This window comes from Mustela lutreola, chromosome 9 (assembly GCF_030435805.1).
Source record: "Mustela lutreola isolate mMusLut2 chromosome 9, mMusLut2.pri, whole genome shotgun sequence".
Taxonomy (NCBI): domain Eukaryota; kingdom Metazoa; phylum Chordata; class Mammalia; order Carnivora; family Mustelidae; genus Mustela; species Mustela lutreola.
The window spans coordinates 89,722,237-89,746,429 of record NC_081298.1 but is presented as its reverse complement, the minus strand read 5'-3'; the positions used below and the strand labels follow the sequence as shown (position 1 = coordinate 89,746,429).

The window sequence follows — 24,193 nt, the reverse complement described above, 5'->3', positions numbered from 1 at the left end:
CAAACTCAGGGTTGTAAGATTGAGCCCCACATTGGGCTCTGTGCTTGGGCATGGAGTCTGCTTAAGATTTTCTCTCTCCCACTCCCTCTGCCTCTCCCCTCCTTAAAATATATATATTTTTAAATGCGTGAGTTCCTAGGGGAAAGATTCATTTATGCTACAGAATAGTCATGCTGTAGCAATTGCTGTTGAATGTCTATTATTGGTCTATGTAAGTAAAGCAAATAATTACTCTCTGAATAACTATTTTAGATGGTTCAAAATTCTGTATCTTTGAAGCTGAATGGAAAAGTTAGCTACAGTCAACAGTAAGCAATTTTGCTATTAGCTGTTGAATATTAATCATCACAGTTGCCATTCATTGAACACTTACTACAGTACTTTACCAATATTATCCCAAAATCTACCCTAAGGTAGTTGTGATTATTTATACCCATTTTACAGATGAGAATATTGAGGCTTTAAATGTTTAAGCAACTTGCCCAAGGGCACCAAGCTAGGAAGCAACAACACTGGGATCTGTCTTAAGTCTGTCTTGCTCAAGAGCCTAACTCTCACTACCGCCTCTAGAGTTAAAAAGATGAGTGTGTAAGCAGAATGATGCAGTAAGAATTAGATCATTAACATGGTTCCTTAACAATCAAGGGTAAATCTTTATGACAAAATGTGGCTTTCTGGTTCCCCTCCTCTACCGACTATCTTCAGTTAATGTCTCAGATGTAAATATTCAAATCAATCAAACAAATATTTCTTTGGCCCTAATAGGTTTTATGCTTGGGCTCCAAATTATGGTTGAGCATAGGATACAGTTCTTTCTTTTTAGAAGCTCTCAGTCTAGTAAATAATTGATGTTGAAAAGATCCTAACCAAAAATCCCAGTGTGAGCTCTATCATGTTCCCAGCGCAGGGTGAACAGATGTTCCAACTAATGATTGCTGGGGTGGGAAGAGGGTGAGGGTTGGGGAGTTAGTTACATTTACTCACTGAGAATGCTCATTCCTTTCTGAAGGCAGCCAGCAGCCAAGAAAGAAGACAAATTCTAAATTAAAAGGGAGATCAAGCTGTGCAAGACTGCTGATCATAGTGAGAGCAGAAAGATAATGGCTGCACGAGACACTGTGTTCTAGTCCATCGTAGATGAACCAGAGGAACAGCACACCCAGGCCTGGTGACTCAGATGGGACTGTTGCTGGCCAAGAGATAATAAATTAAGGAAATTAAAGGGGAAAAGGATGGATTCTGTAGAGCCTTCGAAGGCTGGCTTTTATATAAAAGGATTAACAGTTTATTAAATGGAGATACTTTGTTTAAGTGAAAACTATAACACATTGTTACACTGCTACTGTCCACATGGGTCAAATTTTCTACTGCCACAAGACTAAAGATTACAACAGATCCAAACATGGACTCTGTCCCCCAAAACAAGTGGACATTTTCCAGCCCCATTTTCTCTATCCAGCCAAAAGGTAGACCTCATCAGAGCTTCCCCCTACTTCTCCCTATCATTTAAAGAGGAGGAATGAGGGAATTTGCTGAAACCATTTCACAAGTGGGATACTAAAGGTCAAAAGGTATTTATCACGGAGAGAAAGCATCCAGTGGTTTATAACCTTCCTTAACTGATCTAAAATAAATTGTTCCAATCCTGTTTCATAAACAATTACCATCAAGGTATACTGATGTAACCGTGTAAAGAAATATGAAGCAGAGTCATCAAATATTGTATATTATCAAACACTGTATCTCTCTTTGCAGGAGAAAGTCAAAGCTCATTTTTTATTTTCATAATTCTAATTCCAAATGTGGCATCATACCAGCAATGTCACCTGCTACCTCACCTGTGTTACTTAAAACTGATCTGGGGGCACCTGGGTGGCTCAGTGGGTTAAGCCTCTGTCTTCGGCTCAGGTCATGATCTCAGGGTCCTGGTATCGAGCCCCGCATCGGGCTCTCTGCTCAGCAGGGAGCCTGCTTCCCCCTCTCTCACTGCCTGCCTCTCCGCCTACTTGTGATCTCTCTCTCTTTCTGTCAAATATATAAAGAAAATCTTAAAAAAAAAAAAAAACTGATCTGAACTTTAGTTTCCTCACCTGTAAAACAAGAATAAGAAACCTACTGAAAGGGCTGTTAGGAGGATTGGAAATAAGACACACAAGGCACTTTGCAAGATGCAGAGGAAAAAAATCAGTAAATGGTAACTATTACAGGTTTCCCCACTACCCAGAAGTAGAGCGCTCCTATGAAAACTTTCATAAGCCAAAATGGCACAAAACAAAGAAGCAATTACTGTTAATTTATAAACAAAAACTTTTGAGAGTTCCCAGAGCCCAAAAAATAACCTCTCTTAAGCTTTTCTGATACCTTAGAATACATGTTACTAAAGGATGTACAAAATTAATTGAGATAAAGCACAGATGCTCACAGACACAGTTTAAAACTATGACACCTTGATGCTGAGATGCTGAGTGTAGCTCCGGGGAAGGAGCTTGGCGGGCCACTCCCACCCGTCCACTGCTTGAGGGTTCACTGCCTCTCAAGGCTTGTTGCAAAACAAATGCAGAATGATGTTTTTTCATGAAAGCAAAGATCCTCCTCAGACTTATTTCAATTAGCAAAAACAATTACTAATGTAAGTCTTTCATAAAAGTGAAGGGGTTTAGTAATCCAAACTAAAAAATTAAACAAAGGATACCTGGATCATTATTATTGACATTGTTCATATTAAAATTCTGTTATCGTTTATATATCCCAATTATTTTGTTATATGCTTTGGTAAGTTTCCTCCTGAACAGAAAAGTTAAAGCAAAATGGCCCTAATTGCCTATTTTCTAGTTGTGGGTCACAGCTTTTTCGGATTTCAAAATGGTGCTGTTCTCTCATTTCTCTGTGCGTGCGTAACTGGAGTTCACAACCTTAGCCTCTCCTGCCTCCCAGGATTCTTGGGACCTTACTAAAACCAAAGTACTCTCTATCTGACTTGTTTAGATTTAGGATTTAATGTTTGTTTAAAATTAATGTCAACCTCAAACTTTGATGGAGAGATGGGATTTAGAGACAATCCCTATTAGTGACAGGACCCAAAGAAATTCTAACAGTCCGCTATTCCCTCAGTGAATAGGGATTTCATTCCTCTCCCAGTGGTTCACAATTACTGATTGGATAGGAGCGTACTTATGAATGCATCCTTGCCGGCACTGGATTTGGCACATACCCCTTCCCTGGGCCAAGTCATTACCATCATCACACCTTGACACAAATTCTTATCTTATTGGCTATTAATATAGTCTACAAAACCTCAGCCAAAAGGAATGCCAGTATTTTCTCATGATGGATGATGTTAAAAACACATATTTTCCCCCATTCAAATTCCATGTCTCTTCTTTGGAGATTAGCAATGCTTTCAGTCTTTCTACCTAAGAAAACATCCAGTTAGTCAAGGGGTTTGGGAGCTGGTGTTTTCCTCCCAGCATACATGCTACCCTTTCTGTTGGTAACAGCACCCAGATTTCCTTGGGAATCATGTACAGTCTCAGTGGGGTCATTACACAAGATGCCATGACTACCAATAATTCACTCACCCATCTCCTCTTGAGGGACATTTCAGTTATTCCAGTTTTTTTGTTATTATAAACAGAATGGTGATGAATATTCTTTTGGGGCTTAAGTTAGCCAAAGGGGGTTTCTGTTGCTTGCAACCACAACATATAATTTATCTATGGGAATACAGAAAATCCCCAATTATCATGTATCGTTATTTATAGATGTAATTCATTGTTCCTTATTAGGAACAAATTGTTTTACAAGTATAGGATTTCAGGAATTCCCAAGGGCACTATAGCTTACTGTTCTGCTTTCACAGAGAGAAACTAGTGCTCTCACTTTAGTTTCTGGTCATCTATCATCTACCAATTGTGGATTTAATTATAAAAGACTTTAATCAACTGACTTCTCTTTCCTTCTTAATGAGAACTGAATAGGTAGTTACCTTGCTAGTTAAAAAAAAAAAAAAAAAGTCAGGGGTGACACAAATTGCTAATAAATATTTGCAAAAATGCTCAAACTCATTAGCAATCATGGAGATGCAAATTAGGACCACAATGAGATACCATTTATATACTAGATTGGCATAAATTAAGACATCTCATAATATTCAAGAGTGAAAATGTGGATATATTTGTTCATATATGTCACTGAAAGGAAAGCAAACTGAGAGAATCACTTGGAAGAAATGTAACAGTGTGTGATAAAATGGAATATTCACCTGTTTTACAACCCAGAGCAATAATCAAATAAACTTTTGCCCATGTGTCTCAGGAGACATGAATAAAAATACTCATAGCAGTTCTGTTCACAGCAATCAAAAAAAAAAAAAAATCTAGGAAACAACTTAAATGCCCACCAGCAGGAAAAAAAAAAAAAAAAAAAGTGGATGAACAAATTGTAGTATAGTCACATACTAGGAAATTAGAGGGCAAGAAAACAGACTAGAACTTCCCAAACAATATGAATAAAAATATCAAGTCCCAGCAGAGCATGCAAGGTGTATCATTTGTATATAGCTCAAAGAGACCATCAAAATCAAGCAACACTCTATATGGATGTATGTGTATGTGGGAGAGAGACAGAGAGAGAGAGAGAGAAAGGGAGAATGATTTTTAAGTAAAACAAGCAACACAAAGTTCATCCCCAGGCTTGGAGAAGGCAGAAGCACATGATATGGGAGGAGTGTATAAGCAATTACAACAAGGTTTGGTTCTATAATTGAGGGATGAATTTACACTCATTTTACTATTCTACTTCATTATTTATGTGTATGCTATATTACATATATCCTCATACTGAAGAATGTAATAAAGAAAAATAAGCCAGAAGTAACAGTTTCATCCAAGGATGTTATAAGAGCCTAGGACAATGCTATAGATATCTGGGATATATTTTGAGTTTCCACTCACTCAATACCTCAATAATCTCTCTTGATCTCTCTCTCTCTCTTTCTTTTTTTTTTTTTTTGGGGAGGGGGAAGGAGAGGGATCTGACTCATATGTTTTTCATAGGCCTCTTCCCAGTGAGCAGTCTGCAGCATTCTAACCACTTACTAGTCTATAAACTGAGATAAGTAGAGTGAAAAGGTAACCGATCTCTTATAATTTTGCTAGTCACACATGTTTAACGTGTACATTTTCTTCATAACGGAAGAGCCCATTTCTATCAGAACCATGAGGTTAATGTATTCTTTCCTTTCCAATCTCCCACCCCCATACACTAACCAACCCCTCTGGGAAAAAAGCTTTTATCTTATCAGAGGCCGATGCTTTGGGGATAATGCAGCAATATTTTATTATTGCTGCTAATATGTGCATGTGGTATAGATGGAACAATAGGCAAAGAACATTGCTTTGTTCTATGAAGTCATAAACCCACATTGACCAGCTTAAATGGCTTCTTTCCTTCGACAGCTGCCTTCTCAAAGGTCTGGATATGCTGAGGTCTGAGGTCTTTGGAAGAGATTCTTGCCCACAAAGAGAAGAGAAGAAGCCTGTCTAAGGCTAGTACAGCTAAAACGGTTCAAGTACCTGATTTGTAGGAGTATGGGAATAGCCTTGGTCACTGTGAGTTTAAAAAGGTCACAAATTGTTAACAATTATATTGCCTGGGCTTAAAAAGTGAGGGAAGAAATGGATTAAGTGGTCTGGCATACACAAAAATGTGTTTTTCTGGCTAAATCTTTGTCTCAGCTTCTCCTCCACTCATATCATCTGTACCTTTCACAATAAAAACTTGGACTAGAATGCTCATCCATATTTATATTATCCTGTTATGTTATGTTATGTTATGTTATGTTATGTTATATTACATTATGTTATGTTATGTTGAAAGCAACCCAATTTGCTAATAGCTTATTGTTCTCTAGTTGCATTTCCCCCCAGCCTAATAGCATTTAATTCCATCTTAGGGTTGCTTTCTTCAGGGGATGCTGATTGAGAGCTGGACTTCAAATATCTTCTTTCTTGGGAATAACATAAATAAGGAGCAACAGCAACAGCAAAGGTGAGCAGACAGTAGAAATTGGATATTGTGTCACAGAGGCATACTAATATGAAATCACTGACTACAATCTTATAGCAAACCTTCATGTAAGTTATTTTTTTTTTAATAAATGATTATTTCCCCATAGAACCAACTCTCACTATGGCAAATTCCAATTATTTTTTTAAAGCTATCCCAGATATACTGAATCAATCAGGAAAGTCCGGGTTATGCTGCAGTAACAAAAGAGACCATATATCCCTGTGGCTTAAAACACATCTGGAACCCAGATGTGCAAAGCCCACATTATATTAAATGTTGCTGATGGCTAAAGCTCAGGAAAAGAGGAAGTGATAGTGGTGATTCTTGTGCAGGCTTTTAAAACTTACAACCAGAAATGATATTCAAAACTTCCTCTCACATTTCAGTGGTTAGAGAAAAGGCCAATCCTAACATAAAGGAGGCAAGGAAATAACCTATCAACTGCCTATAAGTAGAAAAAGACAAATATTTTGCAGACAGTAGACACTGAAATACATCATCTTAACAGTCCCCAGAAATGTATTCCTCACAAGCTGTAGGGTAGGCATGGCTTTTAGCAGGTTAATTTTTGGTGCTTACTAAAGCACAGGGCTAATGCTGATGAAAAAGTGTGGGCAGATGGAGACACTCCTTAAATCAGAACCCAAGTCTGGCGTTGATACTCTGATTGGATGGTTACTACTTCCAGACCCCTGAATAAGGTTCTCAAAACAATTTCATAATATGAAACCAATGTTACTGGTAATTTTAGAATTATAGCTAGTAGACTTTCCATTTTTAATATTCAGGCTAAAGTGAACATTTCCAAAAGAAATTTTATCTTCTGAATTAACATATACCAAAATATTTCAAGCTATGGGCACAGAGAAAAATTATTCATTATTTTTAAGGAGCCAAGAAAAGAAAATGTTGTAACTGGGAACTTTAAAAGATGAATGTGAAAAGCCAAAATGCTATAAATGTTCTCTATATGCCAGAAACGCCTGAACTTTCCATTTTTACTAAATTACATCTAATGTAAGCACATTTGGCCTTTTCCTTGCTTCCTCATACTATGATATTCCAATCAAACTGTTTCAATATAAACTAAATCTTGATCCAATACTATTATCTCAACCAGAAGCTCATTTTAAAGCAATATAACCTTTAATGAGATAGATGTACAATGGGTATGAGCAGTGCTATACCTAAAAGGCTGTTTTTCCAGAAAAGGAAGATATATTTAACATATTATTCTAGCATCACCTTCACATTCTACTTGCCAAGGAATTAGGGGCAATAGCCTATGTGAGTTTCCAAAGAGTAGAAAGGTTCTGCTATGAACTTCTTCTCCTTCCTTCTTCTTTCTTTTATTTTCTCTCTCTCTCTCTCTTTTTTTTTTTCCTTGATTTTCCAGGAGAGAAGGGAGAGCACTGGGGCCCATGAAGTATCATTATAACCTCCCCTTGACATTGAAAGTAGAGCAGGGAAAGAAAAGAAGTTAAATCCAAACAGGAAAGACTCCCTCCAGTTTTAGTATATGCAAGTGCTCTCTCTCTGGGGCAGGGATCAGCAAACTTTCTCTGTAAAGAGCTAGATGGTTAATTTATTTGACTGTGCAGGCCATGAGGTCTCTGCTACAAATATCCAATTCAGCCACTGTAGTATGAAAGCAGCCATAAACAATATGTAAACAAAGGAGTATGACTCTGTTTCAATAAAACTTTATTTATAAAAACTGGAGACTCAGGGTGGTTGCCCTGGGAGACTCAGGGCAGTTGGTTAGGCATCCAGCTCTTGATCTCAGCTCAGGTCAAGATCTCAGGGTTGTGAGTTCAAGCCCTTCATTGGACTCTATGCTGGGTATAGAGCTTATTTAAAAAGAAAAACAAAACAAAACTGGAAACTGGTTATATTTGGTCCATGGGCTTTAGTTTGTTGATCCTTGCTCTTGGTAAGAAATACAGCTTAATATTCAAATCTGAGATATGGCCATGGATCTGCCCAGCTTCTCATGTTCTCTTATGTCACCCTACTGCCTTAAAAAAACATAAAACAAAACAAAACAAACAAACAAACAAAAACACCTGTACCTTGCTTCTCCCTTCAAATATTGCTTTCTTTTCAGAACCATGATGGTTGTTGAGTCCTACAGGTGAAATTTCAGGAAAGAAAAGTTGTTTCCCTTTTTTTCTAGAAATTGATGTATATTTACCTATAAATCTCATCAACCAATATCACTTTTTAGCTAGTAATGTGTGGAAAGCTCTTTACTAGGTCTTGAGCCAATAAAAAGGGAAGTAGCAATCAGCCTTTGCCTTAAGCAGCTAATACTTTCGTTAGAAGTGTCATGAAAAGAGGCAACTTTGCATTTCTTTGACAGAAACATGAATGTGTGTGTAAGAACAGGTGAAAGAGGAGAAATGACAAATAGGTGTCTGGAGTTAGAAAGGTGTCCATGATCCTTAGAAATCAGAGCATTAGGAAAGTCATAAGGCTGGAAGGGTGCTGGAGAGCCTTGGGGAGAAAGCTTCATATGGAGAAGGAAGCACACACATTTGAAAAAGAGAAGGACATGACTTCTTCCCACTTCTAAATGATTTCCCAGTTAGTCTAACTTCCTTTCTCTAATAGACAAAAGTCAAAGCTTGAATTTCCCTCCATCTCCTCACCACTTTCCACCCTCGTCACTGCTCCCCACCCCAACTCCAAAGAGGAAAGTCCCTGATGTGGATCTAGACCAATAGCACTGCTATGTCCCAGCACCAAGGGGCAGGGGGAAGTGGGGGGGAGTGGAAGGTAGGGATGAGGTGAAGAGTCTTCCAGTGTGACTAGAAAAGATCTTTACATCTCAAGAGTACACCTGTGGCACACACCCATTAAAACCCCACATTTGACTATTGTTCTTTGTCCCGGCTCTCCCTCTCTTCTCCCTTGCGGCTAATGTGGTAAGAAGGGCATGGAATTTCTTCCATATTTAAGGAAACAGCTCTAACCTCTGTTCAGATTAAGATCCCGGAAAATAGAGGCACTGGTCAGACCATTAAGTCTGTCCTGCTCTATATCAAAGCAACATCTGAGACTTATGTGGAAAAGTCCAACACACCAACATGAGAAGTTCCATTCAGTGGTCAGTATGAGGCAAAAGCTTATATATGTGCTATAGACTGAAGTTTTGTGCCTCATTCAAAAGTCATATGTTGAAGTCTAGCCCTCAGGGTGATGGCATTTGACCTATGGGAAGAGATTAGTGCCCTTACAAAAGAGACCTCAGAGAGTTCTTTTGCTCCTATTCTGCCATTTAAGGACACAGAAAGAAGACAGCCATCTTTGAATCAGGAAGTAGGCTCTCACCAGACACTGAATCTGCAGGCAATTGACCTTGGAGTTCCCAGTCGCCAGAACTATGAGAAATAAACGTTTGTTGGCAAAGTCACCCAGTCTATGGTATTTTTGTTATAGCAGCCTGAACAGACTAAGGTAGTATTTAGTTGAATTTTTGTCTAGAATCTCCCCCCAGAACATCTCTCTTGAGCAGAAGTTTCTATCCTTTTCAGAGCAAAGATCAAAGATCCCTGTTTCATGCAGATGTGTTCATACACAAGGCAGAAGATCTCAGCCTCTTTGTGCTTGATTAGGTTAATAGCATGAAGTGTGACTATGACACTGAATGACAGGGAGAATTCTCAGCTGTGCCACCTCCCAGCTGTGCAAACTTGGAGAAGGTAATTAACTTTTCTGAGTTTCCAAATCTTCGTCTCCAAAATAAGCATTACTTGGTCTATGCACTTTACAGGACTGTTAGTAGGATTAACTAAAATAATGGTTGCACAAGTATTCTATAAATGGAAAAGCTATTTATAGTATGAAGAAGTTATAATCACTATTATGATTGACATTAGAGATTTTAATCAAACTAGAAGATAATGATTTTTTCTCAAGAACTGAGTAGAATACCCCTAAGCCAACATTAATGGTCCTAATAGATCAGGATAGCATTTATCAAACCAAGACTATGCAGATTATGACTCCATAAGACCGAAATGGTTATGCCATTAAAAGGGTATTCCAGAGGATTCTAGAAATAGGACAGTGGTAGTAGCAGCCTAGCTGCTAGATCTTCCATAATCCCTAAAATATTGGCAGACCGATTAAACAGCAAAACCCAAACTCATAAAGTAAGAACAAAACTAGATAGTAATGTATTCCCATAAAACTCAAAATAGAAGCATGTAGAGATAAACCACCAACAGGTACAGAACAGCATGGTATCGTATCTATGCAGGTAAAAGCAGGAGGAAGCAATGGGGTGAAGAGAAAGCTGAAACGGTGACTAGGTATTCACAGAAAAGTGCACAGAGCTAATATGAGAACAGCAGCTGGATCTGGGAAGGATTTTGCCCACTTAGACAGTCTTGAAACTGACTTTTCATGACTTCCTTCCCAGACAGAACCCCATACTGAAGGGTCTAGAAGTAGAATCAAATTTGAGCATGTCAGGAATGATAGAGAGGAAGAAAATGTGGTATAGGTAAAAATGGGGAGGTAAGCAGGAATCTTTGAAGACAACCATCATATTTTTTAAAACTACATAAAAACAACAGCAAAGATGGATCTGTGAAGCTTGAAAAGCTCTCTGAATCAAGCCGCCTTATAAAACTAATTTCACATTAAAAAGATCCACAGAAAAATATTCTACACAAAGTTAATATCAGAAAAAGAACGAACAGCAGAATATTACTATTGCAGAAAATAAAAGCATGCCAGAAAGACATATTCAAAATATAGATCAGAACTGTAGTATCCTATTCCTAAGTGAACTAAAAGACATTAAGGAAATGAAAGAAAAGGCATGAAAGAAAAACATAAGCCAGAATCAAAACTCAGAAATGAGATGATAAACTAAAAAAAAAATTGGAATTTTTTTTTAGTTAAAAAAATTTTTTGAAATCTTGAAGAGTAAACCGTGTTTAAAATGACTGATTCCAGGAACATGGAAGGAAATACAGAAGATCAGATCAGAAACTTGATATAAAGAAAGCAAGACAGTTCTCCACGATTAGCAGCCATGCCCAAAGGACTCAAGACAAAACTGGAAGAGAGTCTTGTAGCCAGAGATTCAACAAGTTGAAGTTCAATAGTATTAGAACCATGATGAATTAAAATCCATCAACTATGTTTTAACGCATGAGCTCATAAAGATATTTGCCCAATGAAAACACTTCAAGTTAGAAAATTGGGGGAAAGCTGAGTAAAACAGATTTTTTTTTTCCCCTATGGGACTTCTCAGAGCTATTAAAATGTGTTGTATATTTTTGAAACAGGAGATACACTGAATGCTATCAAGTCTAAGACTTGCATTTGTTTTTTACACTTTAACATCTGTGAAATTGGACTGCATCTTCCAATCAGTGGCATGACATAATTTAATTAGCAATGCTTTTTCTTTCTTAGTAGTACATAAAATAATGGTGCATCTTACAATCAAAGCTATCTCAGATTCTGTGAAATACAATAGCATGCTTCCCTTTCCATTCCTTCTATTGCCAGTATTTTTTTCCAAAGCACACATATTAATGGATCTGTGCTCAAGAAGTGTTATATTTGAATAAAGGTACAGATCACATATTTGCCCTCAAAATCTCCCAAAACTCCTCTAACATACAAACATTTTATTTCTCCGCCTGGAAAAACACGTTTACTTTTGGTAGCTTACCTGTGACAACGCTGAGCACATCTCCCGCTCCACTGTGGGCAATGACTTCATCCTAAGTATTTTCTTAACTCATCCCAAGCCTAAACAGCCTTTTATAGGTAGTTATTTTTTATTGACTAACTGGTGCAATTAATTTGCTGTTGTGATTTCCCTTAAAAGAGATGTAATGAAAATTTTGGTTTCATTTTCTTTCTTTTTAAAAATTTCTATTACTCTAGGGTCTAAGAGGACTGGAGTAATGTATTCTCAAATGATACCGGGGTTACATGGTCCAAAATACATATCCTCTCACAAGGCCACTTTGACAATGCTGGAGAAAGCTTATCCTTATGGAGAGGCCACTAAGTTCAGATTTAGTGGATTCATAACAGAAGAACAAGATAGACATTTTCATCTAGAAACCCAGCTTATACAAAAATAGGGTAATAAAAACCAAAGCTCCGACACACAGCCATGATTATAGAAACATGACGAATAGATCACCAAGGAAGCTGACCGCCACCACCTCCTCACCTCTTCACCACACTCATTAGCTGCTGACAGCTGTGTGGGCATTGGAGCCAGCGACAGGGCCACTGTGGAAACTATTGAAGCTTTTTCTTTCAGGTCACTTCTAGAAAGTCACTGAAGAAGAAGGATCTTTTTCCAAACCACAAAACTGAGTCAGACAACATGTACCCAGCATGAAGTATGGACCACTACCACCGATTTCTGCTTCAGGCACTGTAAGGAGGAGATCATCTTAATTCTAGGTCATCTAGGAAGCAAGAATGAAGAGCCAGATACATGGGTGGATGGGTGGGTGGATGGAATGATGATAGTTAGACAGACAGACAGATAGATAGATAGACAGACAGACAATTGCTGTACGTATATGTCTGTATAATAGTTACAGGTGTATCCTTCTCTTATTCCTGTTCCATCAAACAGCTCTGCCTTTACTCCCTGAGGAGTAGGTTGGTTGGATACAACCAACTCCAGAGGAAACTTATCTCTTTGTCCCTCTTTCTCCCTCTCCCTCTCCCTCTTTCCTCTCCCCTTTCTGATTCTCTTCAAACTAAAAAAAGTGGGGGAATGAGTGGCATTAAGAGTTTGAAACAAATGGTCAGAGTTGGTGGGAGGACAATTGTTCCTGTTCTTTCTTTCTACTTCAGTGCTTGCTCAAAAAAAAAAAAAAAAAAAATGTAATACTTTATTTTGGGGGTGGAAAATGAAAACGTACAGTGAATAAAATGTGTAAACAGAGAAATGATACTGGAAGTAAGAGTCCCAAGTTTGAGTTCCAATTCCAATTTTTCATCACAGCTTAGAAGTCTGTTGAGGTAAAGAAGTCTAAGTATGCCCTGGGCAACACAATGACCCTTTTTGTCAAGAGCACACAGCTCCCTCCAGATGGCTTCACAACACTTGTCAGAAATCATCTTGGGATCCCTATGTCTAAAGTGGCCTTATGGACTCATGAGAGTTGACCATGCAAATGGAGAGCAGTGAGGTAGCCTAAGTCTGCCCTGCAGCAACAAGATGTCCCCAATGCACAACCCTGGGATCCAGCCCAGGGTCATTGGAATGGACAATTCCAGAGTCCCATGTACCCAGATCATGACCTAGAAGTCTCCTAAGCATCACGGACAGAAGGCAGAAGGCAGTCCTCACTTTCTTTTTTCCCATCCTGCTTTCAAATGAGCATTACCTTACAACATGAGTGATATTTTAGTGTCTATGTATGAGTATACTTGCCAGGGTTTGCTGTCATTTACTGACTGTAGAAACAATGCCCTACACCTCTTCATATCACCTAATACAGTCCTACACACATTAGCAGGCACAAAAAATAGTCCATGTAAGTAATCGTTGATTTTAGAACTCTATTCCAAAATTGCCTAGATGTTTTTGCCTATAGTGGGTAAATTTGTACCCTATACATGCATGTGTAGAAGACCACAGATATTTTTCATCCCACCCGCACTGCTTGGTTAGTATGTATCCTCTTACTTCCCCGGAATCACCTTCTTGCTTGACTCATGCCCAATATGCTGTGGGACTTGGGTTGTCTATTTTTCCCATCAAGATTCACAGAGTTATCTGGTATTTTACAAGCCTTTGAAATTGGACAGTCTCAGTTGTGCAACAGTCCCAAATACATGAGTTTATATACCAATAAGAGGAGCTTATGGTTTCTATATTTTCTTATTTCACAACATAGTATACTAGTTTCAATGAGTAATTTTTGGTTTTTACCAAATTCGTCTTTTACTTAAAGCTTCTTTATATATGAAACTCTAGAGAAATGTTTGTGGGAACAGAAATGTGCCAGAAAACTCAACCATATAAATGAAAAAAGAAACAAACTATCATGCTGATAGGAAAAGCACATATTTATAGGTTGACTATCTGACTGGAAAGCAGAAATAAAGTAAAAATGTTCAAGATAAATCTTTGCATTTTGGACACTGGCAAGCCAATTCCCTATTACCAACATTTATGGGGATTTTCCTTTTCCTAATAGTTACAGAATATCAAGACACTGAGACAATTTTTCCTTCACGAAGTAGAATTAGCTTTCCATGCTCCTCCTCCTCCCCCGTATTAGCCATCTCCCCAGCGGCTACACACAAGAACCATTTATATTTACATTAAAAATGATTTGGCCTATGTACACTGCATTGTTTGACAGGAAAGATGGATGTTCGCTTATAATTAAGTTTCAGCATAAATGACATCATTCAGGAAGATAAGAGTTCCCTTATTCCCTCTCTGCTGGTTTTCTCATAGGATGCGGTGGGTTGTATGAAGACTCCAGTGATTTTTCTAGGCCTTCTCATCAACAAACAATTCTGTAGCCATTCAGTTACCTCTGAAAATCTGGAGGGAATTTTTCCTGTCTAATTCATCATATCTCATTCATATCTCTTGTTTCTTTGCTTTTGAAAAAAAAGGGGTATAGAGCCCTGCCACTTGATATATGGTCTGAAGCAGCATAGGCATCTTGTAGAAGTTTACTAGAAATGGAGGATTCTGGACCCTCAGACCTATGGAATCAAAATCTGCATTTAAAAAAGATCCCCAGATGATTTTTCTACATACGACAGTTTGAGAAATGCTGGGCAGAACACACATAAATAGGTACAACGGGCAGCTTTGTGGAAAAGGTGCATTGTTTGAGGTTTTCTCTGTCTTTAAGCATCAAGCTTGGAGGACTAGGTTTTCAAACTCTCACACATCCCTTTCCCCTACAATAGGAGGAAACCTATAAAATCATTTTTTTCTTGTATACATCTCACCTTACTCTGTATGCATAACCTAATCTTCCCAACCAAGTTATAGGGCAGCAACCATGTAAAAATAAATTATTCCATCTTTATTGTGAATTTTAAGAATTTTTATTTATTTGACAGACGGAGATCACAAGTAGGCAGAGAGGCAGGCAGAGAGAGTGGGGGGAAGCAGGCTCCCTGCTGAGCAGAGAGCCCGATGCGGGGCTCGATCCCAGGACCCTGAGATTATGACCTGAGCTGAAGGCAGAGGTTTAACCTCCTGAGCCACCCAGCCCCCCCACCTTTATTGTGTATTAAATACATTTAAGACATTATACCAGATATTAAAGATGGTATTACAGAGATATATAAAAAATATCATCCTGGCCAAGAATAAGGATTTGTTTGTTTGTTGTTTGTTTGTTTCCCATCCTTTATCATCCTGGAACTATAAACTCCAACAAAGCAGAGATCATGTTTTTCACTGTTGTACCTGCAGCTTCTTCCACATATACACAAGAGAACTGAAACATGTCTACACAAAGCACATCAATGTTCATAATAGCATTTTTAATAATAGCTAGGAAGTAGAAACAATACAAACACCCAAACATCAAATAATACAATACAAACAATACAAACATCAAATAATGAAAGATTAAAGAAAATATTGTGTATACATAGAGCGTAATATGGCATAAGTGAATAAAATACTGACACATGCCACCGGATGGATGAACCTTGAACATTTTGCACTAAGTTTAGTTTAAGAAATCAGACATAAGAAACCGCATATTGTAAGATTCCATTTACATTAAATGGCTAGGATAAGTAGCTCACGTGGACAGAAAGTAGATTAATGGCTTTCAGAGGCTTGGTTGAGCGAGGAATGTGTGTGGCTGCTAATAGTAACAGAGTTTCTTCTGGGAGTGACGAAAATATTCTGGAATTATAGAGTGATAATGGCTGTGAAACTTTGTGAATTTACTAAAACCCACTGAACCCACCCACTTTAAAGGGTGAATTTTATGATATATGAATTATATCTCAATTTAAATAAAAATGTGTGTGACAAAAACATAAACAATCACCCCTTTTAAAATTGTTTACTTTGTTTAAAAAAAAATGGCATCTCTTTCATTCATTTTATTCTTTTATGGTACATTCCTTGAGGGTACATTGCCAAAACAGACAGATGATTCAAGATATTGGTGAAGGACCCTAACAAGTCCTTTTGTGAGAAAGTTGATTTCCAACTTTTTGTTATCAAGGAAATTGCGGGAACAACTAATCAAGTTATCAGATAGAAATAATTTTTGATGATAAATCACAATATAATTTTCAATGTAACTCAGAATAATTTCAAGGAACTGAATGGACACCATTACAAAATTCTCTCTATATGCACCTACTTGTTTATGCAAACAAGTTTTTTCAGAATTTACATTTATTATCATGAAAAATAAGAATAAGATGAAATCTTCATCATTCTGTAATAATATTCTATAATATATGAACAAATTGGAAAAAAGCTCTATCCATTTTATTAAGAGATGTTTCCAATAAATTTTACTCTTACCTTTAATAATATTTTAAGCTTTAAAATATATTCTAATTATTTTCAATCAGTTAAATACCACAGGTATTTGTAATGTTAACTCAGAATAAATATTTTAATGCTTAAAACCCTATGATTATAGGACATTTGAAAAAACAATAATAAAGCTTCAATTTATGTGTATATTTCTGTGACAGAATTATGATTGGATAATCAATAAAAGGCTTTAAATCATAAAACAGTACCCATACAAAATTCCAACTGTTAAAGAAGAACTTATTCATGCATTTTTAAATAAAATAAAATTTAGATTTTATTATATAGAGAGAAAAAAGGTAAAAACTTTTACAAAACTTTTTATTATGAAAAATTTCAAACCAATATCTTTAGCCCGAGAGATAAGGGCTTACTTAGGCTATAAGACCATGTGCGTTTTGAAATTACTATAAGGATTTGACCCAGAAGGTTTCTTTAAGAAGATAATCACAAGGTACAGGAGAAAGATTCCAAAACAAGCATAACAAGGAAGAAGAAAAGACCCATCCAGGGTGTGTTATCAAATGGATCACACTAGGGGGTCCATTAGGATTTCCATGTAAGATGCACTCTGAAATCATCCAGCAGTTTTGTCCCCCATTAGTAAAGAATTATCCCATGGAGTGTGAACTTTCTCACACCTTCAAATTTGTTCATGCATCAGAGTGATGTGCAAGGTTTCTGTAGATGTTCTCTGTGGCAGGAGAGATGCGTGGTTCAGCTGAAGCCTGGTACTGCTCCTGGGACTACTGTGACAATGGCTAAGGCGAACCCAAAGCATGTATGGAAGGCCTAGGAGATTACCAATGCACAAACTAAAGAAAACAAAATGCTGTAATGAACATCAAGATGCCCAGTCTCCAGCAATGACAGTTATCTTCCTTTATCTATATCTCCATCTGTATCTTTACCTCCAGCTGAAATTTGAAGTAAATCCCAGAAATCATGTCATGTCATCTGCATATATTTCAATAGAGATCTCTAGAAGATAAGATGTCTCTCTCTTTCTATCTCTTTTTTTTTTTTTTTTTTTAAGATTTTATTTTTTTATTTGAGAGAGAGAGAGAGCAGGAACGGGAGGGAGAGGCAGAAGGAGAAGCGGGGTCCCCACTGAGCAGGGAGCCAGGACGGGGCTTGATCCCAAGACCCTGACCTGAGCTGAAGGCAGACAGCTTAACCGACTGAGCCCTCCAGCCCCCCTTAGAAGATAAGGACTCTTTTTTGGCAAAACTCCAAGTGTTAGATTGTCTTTTCCCTGAATTCTTGAGAGAGTATATTATTTTACTTATAACCATCTTTTGACTTTCCTTTTCTGGATTTTTGAGATTAACAACCCAGTCTCATCAAAGAGTGGTGCCTTAACATCCAATCTACATTCACCTATGGCTTCATTTGACTTAGCCTGTTAGTTGCAGGGGGAGAAAAGGCAAAAGACACAAAACACACAATGACAATGAAACGAACAACAAAAAACTCACTTCCCAAGTAGACATTTGGAAAGGAAGAGATATAAAAGTAAAAAAATCATGGGCTACATTCCCATTTTTCCCTACCAAGAGATCTATGTACCAAAAATCATATAATCAAAGTAAAATTTTAATGAATTACGATGCATTCTAGGATTATCTGGTGCCTATGTTGACGTATGTCTAACTTTTGCTTTCTGTACCAGGCCTTCAGCTTCCCTCTGGAGGTACATCCAACTACCTATTAGGGATAAGAGCGTGTGTTCACTCCAAGTTTAGAACCCACTAATGCTCCATAGGTATAGGGTTACAAACCAACTTGAATCTTTCGATGTTCAACTTGGTTTGTTCTTGGCAAACCTCAAAAAACTTAACGGGGCTCAAAAGATTTCTTGGACATGGACTTTAAGAAAAAGTATTTTGATGAGTAAAGCATAAATGGACCAGAACCCATATGGATCAAATTTTCCTCAAAATGCATATGGGTTTAATAATTAATGGAAAAAGTGCTTCTAGTATGCATTTGGGGTTTTATCAAACCCCAGATATTTGGGAAAAAAATAGTTTGATAGGTTCAAAGAACCCAAACTCTGATTTGATGCACCCACATTAATATCTCAGTGTTGCATAAAAATGAGAACTATTTAGGTGTAATGGAAAACAGAGGCAGAACTTGTTCAAAATTATGTGAATGGAAGAAAATAACGTAATGCTACAAAGTTCATCGTTGTTCATATTTATTTTCATAAATCCTCATTTTGAGAATTTCCAACAATCTTTTAACTATACTCTATCTTAGCATATTAAGGGTTTTGAAAGAAATTATTGATTGCAGCTAAAAAAGAAAAAGAAAGTGAATGAAATCCTTTGAGATGCATAACATGTCATGAAGTGTTCTAAGTTATTTGCAAATGTTTCTGCCAGTATCAATAAATCCCTAAAATTACAGGATCAACTGCATTAATTAAAGAATATTTCAATGTATTTAGAAGTCCCTGAAAGTTGTATTTTTTGAATTCACAGTAGTGGTGCTGTGTGTCTTAGCAAAATTTAGTTTTACCTCTTTTCCAACAAAGCAATTATGTTCAGCTTCAGGGACCTTTCTCAGCAGAACCTGAGTATTTAAACTTTATGCACATTCAGTATGTTTATATATCCCAAAGAACTCCCATAACTTTGAAGCAATTTATCTAATTTCCATTGAGTACATGAATCCTCTACAACCGTAAATAAAAATAGCACTGTGTTTTCTTTATGTAGGCTTGTATGTATATAAAATAATGTTAAAGCATTTTTTCCGACAATGAACATGGAAATGTAACCTAGCTTTCAGGTAAACTTGAGTAAGATATGTCAGACCAATGAAATGCATTCTTAATTATCTCACCCTTTAACTCCTTAAGAAGCTACCGAAATTTTTGAATTCTTGAATTTTGAGCCATTTTATGTCTAGTTTAAATGCTGCACAGGATAGTAGTGATCTATCCCTTTCTTTTCTACCTATACATCTATAAAAAGTGACATAAACTAGATACTTTATTGCCGCATTGAAGACACTGAACCAGAAGAACTTTCTTAAGAGACAAAATACTTTCATAATGAAAGCTAGAAATTTAAATTTTGTCCTTGTTACTGTTTTTTTGTTTGTTTGTTTGTTTGTTTGTTTATATTACCATCTTTCCTAACAGAAGCAAAGCTGGGTGTCTTGTGAAGGACTCTCTCACTTCCGTGACTGCGCCAGCAAGTCGGCTATGACAAACTTCAAGAAGTGACTCCTCAAAAGGGATTTCCCTAAAGATGGAGGAAGAGCTCCACAACTAGGACAACACCATGTTCCAAGCAGACACAGCCGCTCAGAGACATTTATGGATGAGCTATAAATGGAATTGAATGCTATCTCCACTCCAATTTTTCTTCCTCCTCATACTCCAGCACACAAAAAAACTATTGTAGAAGGCAGCTGTGGAGGTTGCCAGAAAGCCAGCAAAGCCGTATTAACGACATGACCCTTTATGATACACGTTTATTTATATTCAGTGAAGTAGGTTACTGACAATTTGGCCATTAATTTGCTGTTTATAAATCGTATTTTCCTTGTGTAGTAACCACAAGACTTTGACATTCACAGTTGTGCTGAAAGAAACAAGTTTATTAAAGAAGGCGAAGGAGGGAGAAAAGATCAGTCCTTTAAAGTTCACCAAATTGCACATGTCAACCACTAAGTAAGATTCTGGACTTGAAAAACAGCAACACGCCTAGTGAGGGGGGAAAGAGAAGGGAACGCGCTGCGGGTATTCAATTCTCGTGTAGAAAGGGAATCAGACGGCCAAAAAAAGTCTAAGTACTCCAGCCCTTAAAGAAATATAATCCGGAGTTTATATCAGATGGTTTATGGGAGTTTATTGGAATATACAACAGGGTTCATGTCGTGTGTCACAAGGTGACGCCTGTTCGCTGGTGATTTACAGGCTCCATGTGCCGGCATTACTGTAATTTATAGAACGCAGATGGTCCCGGGGTGCCCCGCTGACTTGTAGCTGAATCGGGACCTAAGCCCCATGTGTCATCTGCTCTGGGTACCTCAGGCTCACTTCCCAAAATTACGTGCCAGCACGTCTCTGTTCTTAAATGGAAGATTCCAGAGACCCTTACCTGGGAACAAATGTAACTTAAAAATATGCAACTGCGGCTGAGCTAGGGAAAGGACGTGGGGCGCAGTAGTGGGTCCTCTCTGCCCAAAGAAAGCCGGTGTCAGTCTCTTACCTTCCTTGGGCACTTTTAAGAAGTTTGTCACCACTATATTGTTAACAGGGAAACAAGATGCTGCTTTCTTTCCTGAATGCGTCCCAACTCTGTATCTCTGCTAACCGTCCCCCCTCCAAAAATCACTTAAAAAGAGAAAAGGAAGGCTAAGACCTTTAAAATTTTTTTGCCTGTTTCCGCTATAGACTGCCAAAAAGCCTCCATCCCTAGCCACCTTCAAAACTATTGTAGAATTGTGTCTTTATTACAGAACCTCTCTTTATTACCCTCAAAGGATATGGTTCAGAAAGACGGCGTAATAACGTGGGACGGATGTTTACAGAATCTAATGTAAATGGATTGACCTTTCAAAAGATGGATTTATCAGCACTTTAATTCACAAATTAAGGCACACGCGTTGGTTTTGAACTCGCTTTCAGTCCCTTCATTTGAAGTTTCCAGCACTCCTTGTTCTGAAGCTAACATATTTCATAGCACGTTGGAATCTCTGTTGGCCAAGGGGCTGTTAGAGAAGAAAGGACCCTTGAAGTTCTCTTCGTGCTGCTCAGACATCTCGCTTTGAGCTCTTTATGGAGAAATTGAGTTCAAGGATCTGGCAATCACAAACATGTGCCTTATTAACTTGTTCCAGCATCTTCGTACACTGCCACCAAAAGGCCCCCATTTCTCCTTGCCTGCCAGCCCCTCACAGTCCTAGGGATGGCAGGAAGCACAAGAAGTAGTACTTCCAGCACATTCTCCCACACATCAGCAGGAAACACAGGACCCTAACTCCAGAACAGCACTGTCCGATAGGAAGAGCACAACCCCTGCCTGTAATTCTCAATTGTCTACTAGACACTCCCAAAAAAGTAAGAAGAAACAGGTGAAATGAAACCAACATGTTTGACACAATCGCATATATTCAAAAAAATTTTCATTCAATAAGTAATCAATATTTAAAATATCACTGAGATCTTACTTTTTTTTTTTTCCTCTATGTCTCCAAACTCTGACAAGTACTTTACATGTAGGGCACATCTTAATTCAGACGAGGCACAGTTCACATGCTCAATAGCTACCTGGCTGGTGGCTACAGTATTGGGTAGCGTACTTCCAGAACATTTCTCTGATGAAGAAGTTGATCTAGAAAAACTGAGACAAGCAATAACTCTTGTGACTTTGTCCAGAAGAAGTAGCCATATATACATGCTTTAATACTTTTAAAAACATGTAGGTATGCAGTAGGTGTGACTATGTACTGTTTTCTTATCAAGCAAAAGGGGCGGGTTTGGGGGAGTCTGAGAGGAGAGCCAGGAGGGCTGTAATGGAAATAAAATTGACAGCCTCTCAAAACTCAGGTGGCACTTTCCTTTTCCAGTTAATTACAGTTTTAATTACATGGCTTCTTGCGACTCCTTGATACCTAATAAACCAGACTCTTTGGGGCAGCCAAGTTGGGTTTTACTTGAACTGCAGGTGTAAGACTCAGCATGAAACATAAATCAACTTCTTAAACATGCTCCCAGGGTGTGTTCAAGCTTTTTCTTCCTGTTTGCTTGTAAAATCACATCTTTTCACCATTGTTGGTAAAGAAGTGATTGAAGCAGCTATGAGTTGAATAATAGCTTTGTGTTTTTGACTCACTTGGCCTGGCATAAAACATTTTGCCTCTGATGAAATGGAAGAGGAGAATACAAGATGGGTTTTTTTTTTTCCCCTCTTTCAGTCTTATGAATAATATATACTCCTAAATATTGACCATTTCATTTAAGAAAATAAATACCTGTTAGGGAAAATAAAAATGAAGGCCCTGGGAATGCATTAGGATTTCTGGTTTGAGTATTTGGAACCCATGAGATGATGGGGAGCTGGATTTATTCTGGGCGAGAGCTGCGTGAGGTCAGTCTAGTTCAAACCCTGTAGAGCATGGGCCTGGAGGGGTGGGGGCAACGGGGCGGGGGGGGGGGAGGCTCTGCGGCAACAGAAAACAGGGAGGGAGAGAAGCATTCTTAAAGTCCTCATTGGCTAGAAAACCAGCGGCATCTGATGGCATTATGAGCAGCTTGCAATTTAGCTTCAGCAGCAGGAAAATCTGCACTTGATCAACTCTGCCATAACTAGTAAACGTCACTATGGTGAATGTGGATTTCAATGGAAAGTTTTGCAGTGCCTAGTGATAATTCTGCCAGTTCTCCCTCCTTCCCTCCTCCTCCCATAAAGAGAAAGTGCAACATATGGTATTTGCATGTTATCACAAAATATGAGATACTGGATGAAATAAATTACGTGTGAAGGGGGTTTAGCCCATAATTTCTAGTAATTTCAAAAACATGAAAATGGCTTTTGAAGTAGGAGAGAGGGTCTTTCTCCTTGGGGAAAACTTCAAAACACATCACACACTATATAAACACAAATGCGTTTACCTTGCCTGGGCCTCCCTTTTTTCTCCTTGGAATTCTGGCTAATTGTCAGTGATGTTTGTGTTCTGACAGGAGGTTTCTTTCTCAGACCTGAATTATTTGAACGCAAGCTCTCTGATAGGGAAATTCTATGGTGAGTAGGAAAGTTTGAGGGGGAGCGCTTGTGGGGGAGGATTGGGGAGGAAAGGAAGTTGCTGCACAGGAATTATAATCTTTTTATGAAAGAAGACTCAAAGTTGATTCATGGTCTGTGGCTCCTCCCAGGTTCTCAGCAATAATGCTAAGTCTTGAAAAGATGTTTTTCTTGTCTCTGAGTGGTCTCTACTTGTTCTTCTCTTCTTAACTTTCACAGCTCTCTGCCTGGAGATGCAATGAACAGATCAAACTCATAGACCCAGATTAGCAGTCATGATGCAACCCTTGGAGAGTCTGCATATCTGGCTCCTACTGGCCCCTTAACCATGGTCACATTTTGGAAATATGTCCAGGATGAGTGTGTGGGTGTATGCAAACTCTGAGCTGGAAAGTACTTTGTTTTGATGTTAGCAACGAAGACCTAAAACCTGACATTCATAGGTATTATTGTAACTGCAGCCCCAGAAGTCACTAGCTGTCAGAGTTTCTGTTCATTTTTCATTTAAAATTAATGCTTAATACTATGCACAATAGTTGATTAATACGAATTTGCCAAGTCTGCTCTACTTCAAAGTCCAGAGGATAGGCGAACTGCTTGAAGCACCCAGCCTAGCATACACAGTCAGTGCTCGGTAACTAGTGGCTGAGCAAATAAATGAATTGCAGTGGAGTTAAACTCCTCCATCTTCTCTGGACAGGTGAAGAAAGAGAGAGCATCCAGGAAAATTGGGTCCAGTAACGTATCATTAAAATGCTCATCAAGTTGTGGGGGGAAGAAATGACTGAGAGACCCAAAGTAGACCTCTCTGAATTCC

General features: G+C 38.1%; 1 long non-coding RNA gene across 1 annotated transcript; it reads left to right on the top strand.

The window, feature by feature from the left end:
- Positions 1–5,966: 5,966 nt before the first annotated feature.
- On the top strand, positions 5,967–20,436 carry LOC131808272 (uncharacterized). The gene is made up of 3 exons (XR_009344762.1): positions 5,967–6,048; positions 12,371–12,489; positions 19,767–20,436. It is a non-coding gene; the product is annotated as an uncharacterized LOC131808272 (long non-coding RNA).
- The last annotated feature ends 3,757 nt before the right edge of the window (positions 20,437–24,193 follow it).